We start from the raw sequence: 12,512 nt of genomic DNA on the forward strand, positions 1-12,512 counted from the left end.
TACTTCCCTATCTTAACAGTAGTTTTGCTCTTATCCAAGCTCAATATACATTCAATATTTCTCAAAAGCATCACAACACACACCAATAATATTTACATTCTTGAAAGAAATTGTCTCCGTTGTATTTTATTACTATTAAAAGAACAATTTTCCTTAGAACGTGATCAGGGTTCAAAGGAAAGATGTTTCGTATACATGTACAATTAGTTTTATGAGCAAAATTGGAGACGTTTCCATTTACCAAGTATCACACATAGTCAAAACTCATTGTAACCTGAATTAATCCGGAGCTCCAGAGACTGATTTCAGAGATTTCTAAATTTTGTGTGCACATTTTGGCCAATTACTTGAAAATTCAGTTTAATACAAATCTAGGGGCTGACGTCAGTTTTTTAAGACCCATTGCCGAAAAAAGGTAGCAACTGTTGCTTAATTTCAAGACGAAGCACAAGTCTTACGGCCACGATACAAGAGTCAGAAAACATCCGTTTTCTCTTTTATGTAACCAGCTGGAGTTTAGAACAGGAAACTTTATGACAATTTTGTGCTAGAAAGAAAAGTAAAGCTTTGGTGTTTTTTTCCACAATTATTCTTTAAATCAGAGCAAAGCAACAGATCATCTACATACTAAATAAAAACACTACAATATCACCAATGAAAGGGACTCAACACGCGTAAAGTGAAGTAATAATTAAAATCAGAAGTCAAAAGACAATGGAAAAGAAGAGAAAACGCGAGGTCAGTAACAGAGAACTGGTTTACTGCAGATGGAATGGAGGACAGGAGGAATGTGGGATGCGGTGCAATAAGCGACCTGGGAGCGAAGTGTAACCTTCACCTCCCGCAAGTCTTGCACATAACGCTGAGAATTAACAAACTTGATAACATATAATATTGGGATATTTACCGGAGAGCATAACTATGAGGGGCCAGACAGGCCATAAATCATATATTTTCGAACGTATCCTATTGGTTGACATGTGAACACTATTGGTTTATGAATATTTACTATTGACTAGTGTATGTGCAATAATGGTTTCATTCATATGAACTGCACTGGTTCGTGTCCGTATATTATCGGTTTGTGCGTGAACTCTATCGGCTTGTACACGTATGCTTTTGGTTTGCATATGAACTATATTGAATTGAACTTTATTACTGGTTCACGTGCGTTTGCTATCAGTTTGTGAGTGAATTGCATTGGCTTGCGTGCGTATGCAATCGGTTTGCGTATCAACTATATTGGCTTGTGTTCGTATACTATTGGTTTGCTTACGTATAGCACTGGTTTTTCATATGCACTATATTGGTTTCACGTGGGTAATATATCGGTTTCGCATATGAACGCTATTGGTTTTGTGTATGCACTACATTGAGTCCTTGTCAGTCTTCTACCTGTTTTATGTGTGCGTACTATGCCGGCTTTGTGAAAGTAACATGCTGGATTTGTGTGTGCAGTATATCAGTTTTGCATATGAAACATACTGGTTTGCGAACGCACACTATTGCAATGTTATGTATGAACTATATCGGTTGTGTGTGCGAACTATATCGGTTGTCCACGTGATCTTCACTGGAAATGGGCGGGGCAAGAAATAGGAACTCAGGGGCCGGTAGTGTCATGGTGCGTGTAGAGAAGCTGACGGGAGACGGATCTGGGTTTACTTTAAACAGCGCCGTATTTTTTTCTGCACAATAGGTTTTGGAAAGGACTTGGTGGTAATTATTACTATTTAATAGAATCTGCCATTGAGTGTGTAATGAACACAAAGCTGAAGTTAAATACGTATTTAGTCGTCTTTTTATTCGCTTCCAGCTGCATGCTCGCTTCCAACCTGCGACTGTACTTTTTCACACAGCTTTTGCAAACTAGTTACTTATTCTAAAGGCAAAATATTCTACATTTACGACTGACGCCTTTATCCAGTATAACATTTAGTTACTACTGGTTACATTTCTTATGCCCAGCGATCCCGCACCGTGCCGCCTAGACAGGTGAAGTGACATGCTCATGGTCACACAGTGTCACTATCAGGACTTGAACCGACAAATGTAGGGTTTAGAGGACAAAGCCCTAACCACAATGCCCCACTGCTTGCACATGTACAACGTGCATATTATTTGACATATGATTGCACCCATTCTTTGAAAAGCTAAATGTTCCATATTTAGGACCAGTAGCCTATATGTGAGTTACATCATATTGGGCCACCTTACCTTTCACAGTTTTGTGACAAGGCATATGTGTTTTTTAAGATGCAGCCGAGTTTTGCCCTGCCAGGTATGAGTACCTGCGTATTTCCACTCCAATATCTGATAAATAGGATTTACTGTGCTATCATGGGCACTGTAAAGTGTTAAATCACGTTCGGCCTCCTTAATTTTCACAGTTTTGTGACAAGACAGATTCCTTTGTTAAATTAAAGTTGTGTTTCACATTTTTGACCTGTGCAGAACCAAAATGTGGAATATTTATTTTTTCAAATAATTGATCAGTTTGTAATGATTCTGATTAATGTACATGCTGTAGAATATTTTGCCATGCTGTTAAAATAGAATAAGAAGCTGGTGTGCAAAAGCTGTATGAATAAGTAGCTGACTGTAAGCATATACTGGATGTAGCTAGGATTGAATAAAAAGCCAGCAGAATGTGCACCTCACGTCAGCCCCGTGAATATTTCAGAATTACGGGAAATACTGTTAAAAATAATAACCACCAAGCCCTTTCAGAAACATACAGTGACATGCAAAAGTATTCAATTACTTTAAAAGTCATCCTAATTTTCTGTATGACAAAAAATTTTTCCACGTTTATTCATTCATTCTTTTTAATGTGAACTCTTGTGCTGTAACAATACATTTCCAAAGTCTAAGTAAACCATTTTCTGTAGATATTTAACTGAAGAAGAAAAACTCCAAAGTTGGTGTTTGCATTAAGTATTCAAACCCAACACATTCATACTTTGTCAAGAACCCTTTTGCTGCCGTAACAGCCTTCGTTCTTTTGTAAGTAGGCCCCAGTTCTGCACACTGCTCAGGAGTGATTCTGCCCCTTTCTTCTTGGCAGGATTTCTAGAGACCCTCTATGTCTGTGAGATGGCACCTCTGAACAGCAGTTTTCAAACAGTGCCACAGATTCTCAACAGGGTTAAGCTTAGGGCTTTGACTTGGCCACTCCAAAACATTCACCTTTCTGTTTTTGAGCTATCCCAGTGTCACATTGGCCTAATGCTTCGGGTCATTATCATGTTGAAAGATGAATCTTCTCCTGAGCTTTCATAGCAGACTAGAATAAGTTCTCTTGCAAAATTGTGCAGTATTTGTGTCCATCCATTGTCCCTTCAACTCTGACAAGATTCTCAGACCCAGCACATGAAAAACATCCCCATAGCATGAGACTGCCACCACCATATTCCACTGTAGGAATGTTGTTTCTTGAGGCCTGGGCAATGTTAGTGTTACACTTCACATACCTCTTACGTCTGTCCAAAAACTTCTATTTTGGTCTCATATGACCATAAAACCTTCTCCCACATTTTAACTGGGTCTTTCTCATGCTTTGTGGCAAATGCCATACGTTGTTTTATGTGGACCTTCTTAAGGAATGGCTTCTTTCATGCTACTCTCCCATAGAGGTCTGTTTTATGGAGAACTCTTGAAATTGTGGACCCCAGCACCTCTACTCCAGCTAAAGATCATCGCAGACGTCTAAGAGTGACAGTTGGATTTCTAGTCGCCTCTCCCACCAGTTGATGTCTCACTCTGATGTTGAGTTTTGAGGGACAGCCTGTTCTAGTCAGAGTCTGTGTACTTTGATGAACCTTTCACATTCTGGTGATGAATGCAACAGTGTGCAATGGGACATTCAAACTCTTTTGATATTTTTATAGCCATTCCCAGTCTTGTGCATTTCAATAACTTTGTTTCTCACATCAGTAGAATGCTTCTTTGTTTTCATTTTTGCAGTGACTGTCCACCAAAGATTACGGCCCTTACAAAGGGGGCTGTTTATATCCAGAGAGACAGAAAGGACTCACAAGTAGCACCTCATCATGTTTAATTATGACTGTTAAACGACTGTCACCTTTGTAATTAATTTGTCATTGGTGTATTGATGGAGCTTCCAAAGCACAGAGGTTTAAATACTTATGCAAACATTAACTTTGGAGTTTTTCTTCTTCAGTTAAATGTCTACAGAAAATGGTTTATTTTGTCTTTGGAAATGTTTTGTCACAGCATAAGAAAAATACTGAATGAATAAATGTGTATAAATCTTTTGTCTTGCAGAAAATTATGACTTTCAAGGGGACTGAATACTTTTGTATGCCACTTAATGTTTGTGAAAGGGCTTGGTGATGATTAACGTTTAACATCTGAAATGATCACGGGACTTAAGTTAGGTACACATTCAGGTGGCTTTTTATTCACTCCTAGCTACACATATGCTTGTAGTCAGCTACTTATTCACAAACCAGCTTCTTCTTCAATGTTAAGTGCATGGCAAAATATTATACAGTGTGTACATTAATCTGCAAACTGATACATTATTTGAAAGAATAAATATCCCAGATTTAGGACTTGAACGGGTTGAAAATATTACACTCAACTTTAACAAAGGAATCTGTCCTGGACAAGATTATATCATGTCAAATAATATACACATTGCAGATGTGCAAGCATTGGGGCATTGTGGTAAGGGCTTTGCCCTCTAAATCCTACATTTCTCGGTTAAGGTTTAAAGTTACGACAAGGGTGGGATTCGAACACACGTGTGCAGAGCACAATGGATTAGCAGTCCATCGCCTTAACCACTCGGCCACATGAAAAATGTATCTTTCCTTCTGTCCATTCCTGCTATATTCAAATTAACAGATCTGGTAAGGCTTAATGCTAAGATCTACGTTTAAGCACACACACTTCATGAGCACTTATGTCGTGATCTATTGTTCTCTCTCATTGCTGCCTTACTACAGACAATCTGTTACACGTCACGCAGGTAGGCAGGCTGTCGCTTTCCTCTCTTTCGTTCAGTGGCCAAAGCATAGAGAACTAAAGCTGAGATCTCTGCTCCACCACCGTCTTCCACAATGAAACGGACAAAGCTAACTTGTTCCTCGCAAAATTCTCAGGCACATCCGAGAGCCAAAATGAAAACCCAATCAAAGGAGTATGACAAAGAGCAGGCACCGCTGAGACTCGAACTCAGGATCTCCTGTTTACTAGACAGGCGCTTTAACCAGCTAAGCCACGGCGCCTGAAACTACAGAGAGTTTTTAGCAATGTGGCCCTGTGTTCGGATTCAGCGGGTTGGAAAAAGGACGGATGGATGGACCTCGTATCCCTAAGAGCCCGTTAACATGCAACAAATGTCCACCTCTTTGTAATAAAAAAAAAAAAAAATTAAAGGAGAACGCACTTTCAGCAAGAGCAGCTCCACGATCAGATGCTTTTGGAAAGACGGAAGTTTGCCTTACGTTGTTTGAATCCAATGTTCAAAGGAAGCGATCGACGAAGAGATAACGTTCACATAATCTGTGATGAGGACGATCAGGATGTCATCTGAAAAACACAACAGAATCACGTAACTGAGAAAAGCAGTCTTCATCTTCAAAGGCACCTTAAAGTCATTTCTTCATCGGGGTTATCCATTTTATTTAGTCGACTGCCCTTAAAGACTTAAAAATAAATAAATAAATAAACACGTAAAATCTATTAACTTACCCGGGCAGGTATGCGGCAAGGTTTGAACGCAGTCTAACTTGAAGTTCACTTTACCACCGATTAAGCTGTGCGTGTACTGTAGAAAAGAAACCGAAGGACGCAGAGTGAAGAAGGCACCGCTGAGATTTGAACTCAGGATCTCCTGTTTACAAGACAGGCGCTTTAACCAGCTAAGCCACGGCGCCTCACTTGAAAACCTTACTTGCCAAATTTCCATTTCACTCTGTAAAACAGAATGCTTAGGGCAGAATACTTCGATTGTGAACTATGGACAAAGAAACTGCAGGTGTTGCTCGGATTGAGAAACTCCCATAAGAGGCACTCTTTGCGATCAGGGGCAGGTGGGATCATTTGCGGCAAGCAGCGTCGGAAATATTTTCTTCTTGAAACTGAACTACTGGCACTGATAGCTGCAGAAATGATAAGAGACTCTTAAGGTTTAAAGTTACGACAAGGGTGGGAGTCGAACCCACACGTCCAGAGCATAATGGATTAACAGTCCATTGCCTTTACCACTCGGCCACCTTGTCACGAGAAGGATTCATCTTTCCTTCCGTCGATTCCTGCTATATACAAATTAACAGATCTGGTAGGCTTAATGCTAAGATCTATGTTTAAGCACGCACACTTCATCTGCACTTATATCGTGATCAATTGTTCTGTCTCATTGCTGCCTTGCTACAGACAATCTGTTACACGTCAGGCTGGTAGGCAAGCAAGGCAGGCTTTCGCTTTCCTCTCTTTCGTTCACTGGCCAAAGCATAGAGAATTAAAGCAGAGATCTCTGCTCCAGGGCGGCACGGTGGCGCAGTGTGTAGCGCTGCTGCCTCGCAGTTTGGAGACCTGGAGACCTGGTTTCGCTTTCCGGGTCCTCCCTGCGTGGAGTTTGCATGTTCTCCCCGTGTCTGCGTGGGTTTTCTCAAACAGTCCAAAGACATGCTGGTTAGGTGGATTGGCGATTCTAACTTGGCCCTAGTGTATGCTTGGTGTGTGGGTGTGTTTGTGTGTGTCCTGCGGTGGGTTGGCACCCTGCCCGGGATTGGTTCCTGCCTTGTGCCCTGTGTTGGCTGGGATTGGCTCCAGCAGACCCCCGTGACCTTGTGTTCGGATTCAGCGGGTTGGAAAATGGATGGATGGATGGATCTCTGCTCCATCACCGTCATCCGCAATGAAACGGACAAAGCTAACTTGTTCCTTGCAACGTTCTCAGGTACATCCGAGAGCCAAAATGAAAACCCAATCAAAGGAGTATAACAAAGAGCAGGCACCGCTGAGACTCGAACTCAAGATCTCCTGTTTAATAGACAGGCACTTTAACCAGCTAAGCCACGGCGCCATAGAGAGTTTTTAGCAATGTGGCCCTGTGTTCGGATTCAGCGGGTTGGAAAAAGGATGGATGGATGGACCTCGTATCCCTAAGAGCCAGTTAACAAAACAAATGTCCACCTCTTTGTAATAAATAAAAAAATTTAAAGGAGAACGCACTTTCAGCAAGAGCAGCTCCACGATCAGATGCTTTTGGAAAGACAGAAGTTTGCCTTATGTTGTTTGAATCCAATGTTCAAAGGAAGCGATCGACGAAGAGATAACGTTCACATAATCCGTGATGAGGACGATCAGGATGTCATCTGAAAAACACAACAGACTCACGTAACTGAGAAAAGCAGTCTTCATCTTCAAAGGCACCTTAAAGTCATTTTTTCATCGGGGTTATCCATTTTCTTTAGTCGACCTGCCCTTAAAGACTTAAAAATAAATAAATAAATAAACACGTAAAATCTATTAATTTATCCAGGCAGGTATGCGGCAACGTTTGAACGCAGTCTAATTTCAAGTTCACTTTAACACCGATTCAGCGTTGCTGTTTTCTGTAGAATATAAACTAAAGGACGCAGCGTGAAGAAGGCACCGCTGAGATTTGAACTCAGGATCTCCTGTTTACAAGACAGGCGCTTTAACCAGCTAAGCCACGGCGCCCCACTTTAAAGCCTTACTTGCCAAATTTCCATTTCACTCTGTAAAACAGAATGCTTAGGGCAGAACACTTCAATTGTGAACTATGGACAAAGAAACTGCAGGTGAGCATCAGGTAATAGACTCTGAATATTTAAAGTTACGACAAGGGTGGGATTCGAACTCACGCGTACAGAGCACAATGGATTAGCAGTCCATTGCCTTAACCACTCGGCCACCTTGTCAAGTGAAAGATGTATCTTTCCTTCTGTCCATTCCTGGTATATTCAAATTAACAGATCTGGTAAGGCTTATTGTCAAGATCTATGTTTAAGCACGCACACTTCATGAGCACTTATGTCGTGATCTATTGTTCTCTCTCATTGCTGCCTTGCTACAGACAATCTGTTACACGTCACGCAGGTAGGCAAGCAGGCAGGCTTTCGCTTTCCTCTCTTTCGTTCACTGGCCAAAGTATAGAGAATTAAAGCTGAGATCTCTGCTCCACCACAGTCTTCCGCAATGAAACGGACAAAGCTAACTTGTTCCTCGCAACGTTCTCAGGCACATCCGGGAGCCAAAATGAAAACCCAATCAAAGGAGTATAACAAAGAGCAGGCACCGCTGAGACAGGCCCGGTCTTAGGTATTATGGTGCCCTAGGCGAAAAGGGGGTCCAGAGCCCCCCTGGAAGCTCTGTGAAATGCGTGAAAATTAGACCAAAGAGTCGATCCGGGGTCTCCCGGACGCTGGGGCCCTAGGCGGTCGCCTACTTCGCCTATGCCTAAGGCCGGGCCTGGCTTAGACTCGAACTCAGGATCTCCTGTTTACTAGGCAGGCGCGTTAACCAGCTAAGCCAGGGCGCCTGAATCGACAGAGAGTTTTTAGCAATGTGACCCTGTGTTCGCATTCAGCGGGTTGGAAAATGGATGGATGGACCTCGTATAACTAAGAGCCAGTTAACATGCAACAAATGTCCACCTCTTTGTAATAAAAAAAAAATTAAAGGAGAACGCACTTTCAGCAAGAGCAGCTCCACGATCAGATGCTTTTGGAAAGACGGAAGTTTGCCTTAAGTTGTTTGAATCCAATGTTCAAAGGAAGCGATCGACGAAGAGACAACGTTCACATAATCTGTGATCAGGACGATCGGGATGCCATCTGAAAAACACAACAGACTCACGTAACTGAGAAAAGCAGTCTTCACCTTCAAAGGCACCTTAAAGTCATTTTTTCATCGGGGTTGTCCATTTTCTTTAGTCGACTGCCCTTAAAGACTTAAAAATAAATAAATAAATAAATAAATAAATACGTAAAATCTATTAGTTTATTCGGGCAGGTATGAACGCAGTCTAATTTCAAGTTCACTTTAACACCGATTCAGCGTTGCTGTTTTCTGTAGAATATAAACTGAAGGACGCAGAGTGAAGAAGGCACCGCTGAGAGTTGAACTCAGGATCTCCTGTGTACAAGACAGGCACTTTAACCAGCTAAGCCACGGCGCCTCACTAGAAAACCTTAATTGCCAAATTTCTATTTCACTCTGTAAAACAGAATGCGTAGGGCAGAATTCTTCGATTGTGAATTATGGACAAAGAAACTGCAGGTGAGCATCAGGTGTTGCTCGGATTGAGAAACTCCCATAAGAGGCAATCTTTGCGTTCAGAGGCAGGTGGGATCATTTGCGGCAAGCAGCGTCGGGATAGTTTCTTCTTGAAACAGAACTGCTGGCACTGATAGCTGCAGAAACGATAATAGACTCTTAATAAAACTGACCAGTACATTACAGTTCACTTCAGAAACAACATAAAAGCAATTCTTTTTTTCAGGTTTTTCTAATTATAGAGCTCCGTCACAATGGTACTAAAAATAGAGTTGCAAAAAAGTCATTCAGCACGAGAATCCTATATAATAACCAGAGCTAACACACTAAGACGTAAACCAAGTCAATACACAAGAATGAAAGTTAAAAGCAGAATGTAAAAAACTGAACTTTCCATAAGCACTAGTTTACTGGTTGAATCATATCGTGGACAAAGCAGCAGTTTAAGGATTATATCAGAGAGGCAGACCCTAGCAACCAGACAAGATGTCATATTAGCCATGATAGCCTTTAGCAGGTTTCAAAGTGGTGATGTGACACAGTTCATATTTCAATTAAAAAACTTAAACAAACAAGGAAATGCAATTTAAACTTATATATGAAACAAAGCTGCAAACGTGAAATTTCAAAACATAAAATTCTTGCAAACTAAACAAAATGTTCACATTACAAAATCATTTTGAACACACTGTGGTACCCGGATGGGGGTAGTACCCAGCTGGGACGCCCGAGAAGATCGGAAGAGGGCTTGTGCCTCCTCCAGACCTCGAGGGGGCGACCGCCCTGGGGGCCGCTGGTACAGAGCTGGGAAGCTCGACCCTTTAGGGGCCCGTGGTCATCGCCAGGGGGACCCCAATACCTGGAGGACCCTGGACCTCAGCACTTCCGCCACACCAGAAAGTGCTGGGGGGAAGAGGAACAGGGACACCCGGAGTGCGCCTGGGGAGACAGCCGGCACTTCCACCACACTGGGTCGTGTCGGTGGGAGATTGCCGGGAACACACCTGGAGCACATCCGGGTGCTTATTTAAAGGGGCCGCCTCCCTTCAGTGATGGACTTGAGTCGGGTGGAAGTAGGACAAGGTTTCTGGAGGAGAGAAGGAGGTGGTCTGAAGAAGAGAGAGAGAAGGCATCGTGTTGGCCTGGACTGTGGGGTATTGGGAGTCTGTGAGTGATGTTTTGTATTATGGAGCACCAGAATAAAGGTGTGTGGGGTACTTACAACGTGTCTGCCTATCTGTGTCCGAGTCATATTCCACAACACAAAATGTGTTTATCAATTCTCAAGACTCGTGCCTTTTTGACAATGCCTTGAACTGCTCTTCCTCCTGCAGTCTTTTGTTATCTAAGAGCCTCCTGACTCCAAGTTCAACTCTGTACTGGTCTAAGGTGCTTTCAGTGAAGGAGTCATTTCATTTTATATGACAGATAACTTACTAGGTTGGGAGTATTTTTAGGACGTTGTGAAGCTTCCTTCTAAGAAATTCCACTACTGCCACCTGTAATGATAAATTCTTTATTCTGTTGAAATGCCATGCAACAATACAGTCACCTGCCCACTCCAGGATGTCCCACATAGCCACAAAGTCCACATTAAGGCCAAATAATATACTGAGTGAGATCCCTTTTTATATTACTGTTCCCTGATATCCTTCAAACCTGCCTTACCCTAGAACTATGCACTCCAAAGATTATTACTAATGACTTCTGGTGACACACTACCACTGACAGCAAGATAGGCAACTCTGTAAAACAGGTCAAACACACAGACGAGCTTCACCACACTTGATGTGCTACCTGGAATTATTAGGGCTCAGTCCTTTGCTGAAACATCTTGCTATTGTCAGTGAACTATCATTATGGCACCACACTTGTCATTAACCAAGGTTAAACTGCTTACAGCCCCATTTCTGAGCAGCTTGCACTTCACACTAAAGATATTGATCTCCACAGATATGTAGTTTACCCAAGCAGAGCATGGTTGGTTGTGTACTTTCTGTTGGTGTGCTATATGTATAAATCTGGGAAAACACTTGAAAGACTGTACCTAGTAAATCGAAATTAAAAGAAGAAAGAAAAAAGCATAAAGAATGTATTATACCGAGTAAAATTATTTCAAAATGGCCAACCTTTATTTTAAAATGAGTTAATGTAAAAAAATGAAAACACAGATCTTAATATTTATTTCTTTGTTGTTGCTCAGATTTCATTCATTTGAAAAAACAGAAGGAAAACTGTTTGGTTTCCATAACAGAAATGGAGCAAACTGAGAAGTTCTTTCATCAAAACTACACTGTGTTGTTAGAGGAACATAACATTATGCAGAGAAACCTGACAGTTTTAAAGTTCCAGTGTGGAGAGCTAAAAGGGACTCACATTGCTCTTCAGTCCCAGTGTCAACAGCTTAATAAAAGTCATAAAGGTCTCCAATCTGAATTTGGAGAGCTGAACAAGAAACATTCTGTCCTCCAGTCACAGTATGAGGACCTGAAAAAGAATTACAGCAGCCTCCACCTTCAGAGTGTACAGCTGAACAAGAAACATTCTGTCCTCCAGTCACAGTATGAGGACCTGAATAAGAATTACAATAATCTCCTGACCAGTAACAGAGAGATGAATAAGAGCTACAGCAGCCTCCAGCTTCAGAGTATACAGCTGAACAAGAAGCATGCTGGCCTGCAGTCACAATTTGAACAACTTAACAAAAGGCTAACAGCACTGGATAAATCCTGTCCTGCAAGAGACACTTCGGCACCAGGTAGGTTATGACATGAAAACCCACTTCTGTTTCTCTTGTAAACTCCTACTGGAGCTTTTTCTGCTGTCTTCTGAGAAGGTGGAACACTAACTGAAAAACTAAAATGTTAGCCTTAGTCCAGCAGTAGTGCAGATGTTAGTGTTTTTTTCCAGTTTTCATACAGCAAATTATGCAGTGTTAAATTAACCCATATAGTGTTCAAGTGACACCTAAAATTCTATGTATAGAAAGAGTGTTCCCATTATTGTAAATTAAGTGTTAAATTTAAACTGATGATGATGCTGCAATTTCGCTAAAATAAGTCACATCCATCCATTCATCTATTTTCCAACCCGCTGAATCCGAACACAGGGTCACGGGGGTCTGCTGGAGCCAATCCCAGCCAACACAGGGCAGGAACCAATCCTGGGCAGGGTGCCAACCCACCACAGGACACATACAAACACACTAGGGACAATTTAGAATCACCAATCCACCT

General features: G+C 41.7%; 7 non-coding genes across 7 annotated transcripts; all 7 read right to left on the minus strand.

The window, feature by feature from the left end:
- Positions 1-5,181: 5,181 nt before the first annotated feature.
- trnat-agu (transfer RNA threonine (anticodon AGU)) lies at positions 5,182-5,255 on the minus strand. The gene has a single exon. It is a non-coding gene; the product is annotated as a tRNA-Thr (tRNA).
- Positions 5,256-5,832: 577 nt separating this feature from the next.
- trnat-ugu (transfer RNA threonine (anticodon UGU)) lies at positions 5,833-5,906 on the minus strand. Its single transcript has one exon. It is a non-coding gene; the product is annotated as a tRNA-Thr (tRNA).
- Positions 5,907-6,169: 263 nt separating this feature from the next.
- Positions 6,170-6,251, minus strand: trnan-guu (transfer RNA asparagine (anticodon GUU)). Its single transcript has one exon. It is a non-coding gene; the product is annotated as a tRNA-Asn (tRNA).
- Positions 6,252-6,983: 732 nt separating this feature from the next.
- trnat-agu (transfer RNA threonine (anticodon AGU)) lies at positions 6,984-7,057 on the minus strand. Its single transcript has one exon. It is a non-coding gene; the product is annotated as a tRNA-Asn (tRNA).
- Positions 7,058-7,624: 567 nt separating this feature from the next.
- On the minus strand, positions 7,625-7,698 carry trnat-ugu (transfer RNA threonine (anticodon UGU)). Its single transcript has one exon. It is a non-coding gene; the product is annotated as a tRNA-Thr (tRNA).
- Positions 7,699-7,837: 139 nt separating this feature from the next.
- On the minus strand, positions 7,838-7,919 carry trnas-gcu (transfer RNA serine (anticodon GCU)). Its single transcript has one exon. It is a non-coding gene; the product is annotated as a tRNA-Ser (tRNA).
- A 1,185-nt stretch (positions 7,920-9,104) lies between these two features.
- Positions 9,105-9,178, minus strand: trnat-ugu (transfer RNA threonine (anticodon UGU)). Its single transcript has one exon. It is a non-coding gene; the product is annotated as a tRNA-Thr (tRNA).
- Positions 9,179-12,512: the final 3,334 nt, after the last annotated feature.

The sequence above is a fragment of the Erpetoichthys calabaricus genome, chromosome 5 (genome assembly GCF_900747795.2).
Source record: "Erpetoichthys calabaricus chromosome 5, fErpCal1.3, whole genome shotgun sequence".
Taxonomy (NCBI): Eukaryota; Metazoa; Chordata; class Cladistia; order Polypteriformes; family Polypteridae; genus Erpetoichthys; species Erpetoichthys calabaricus.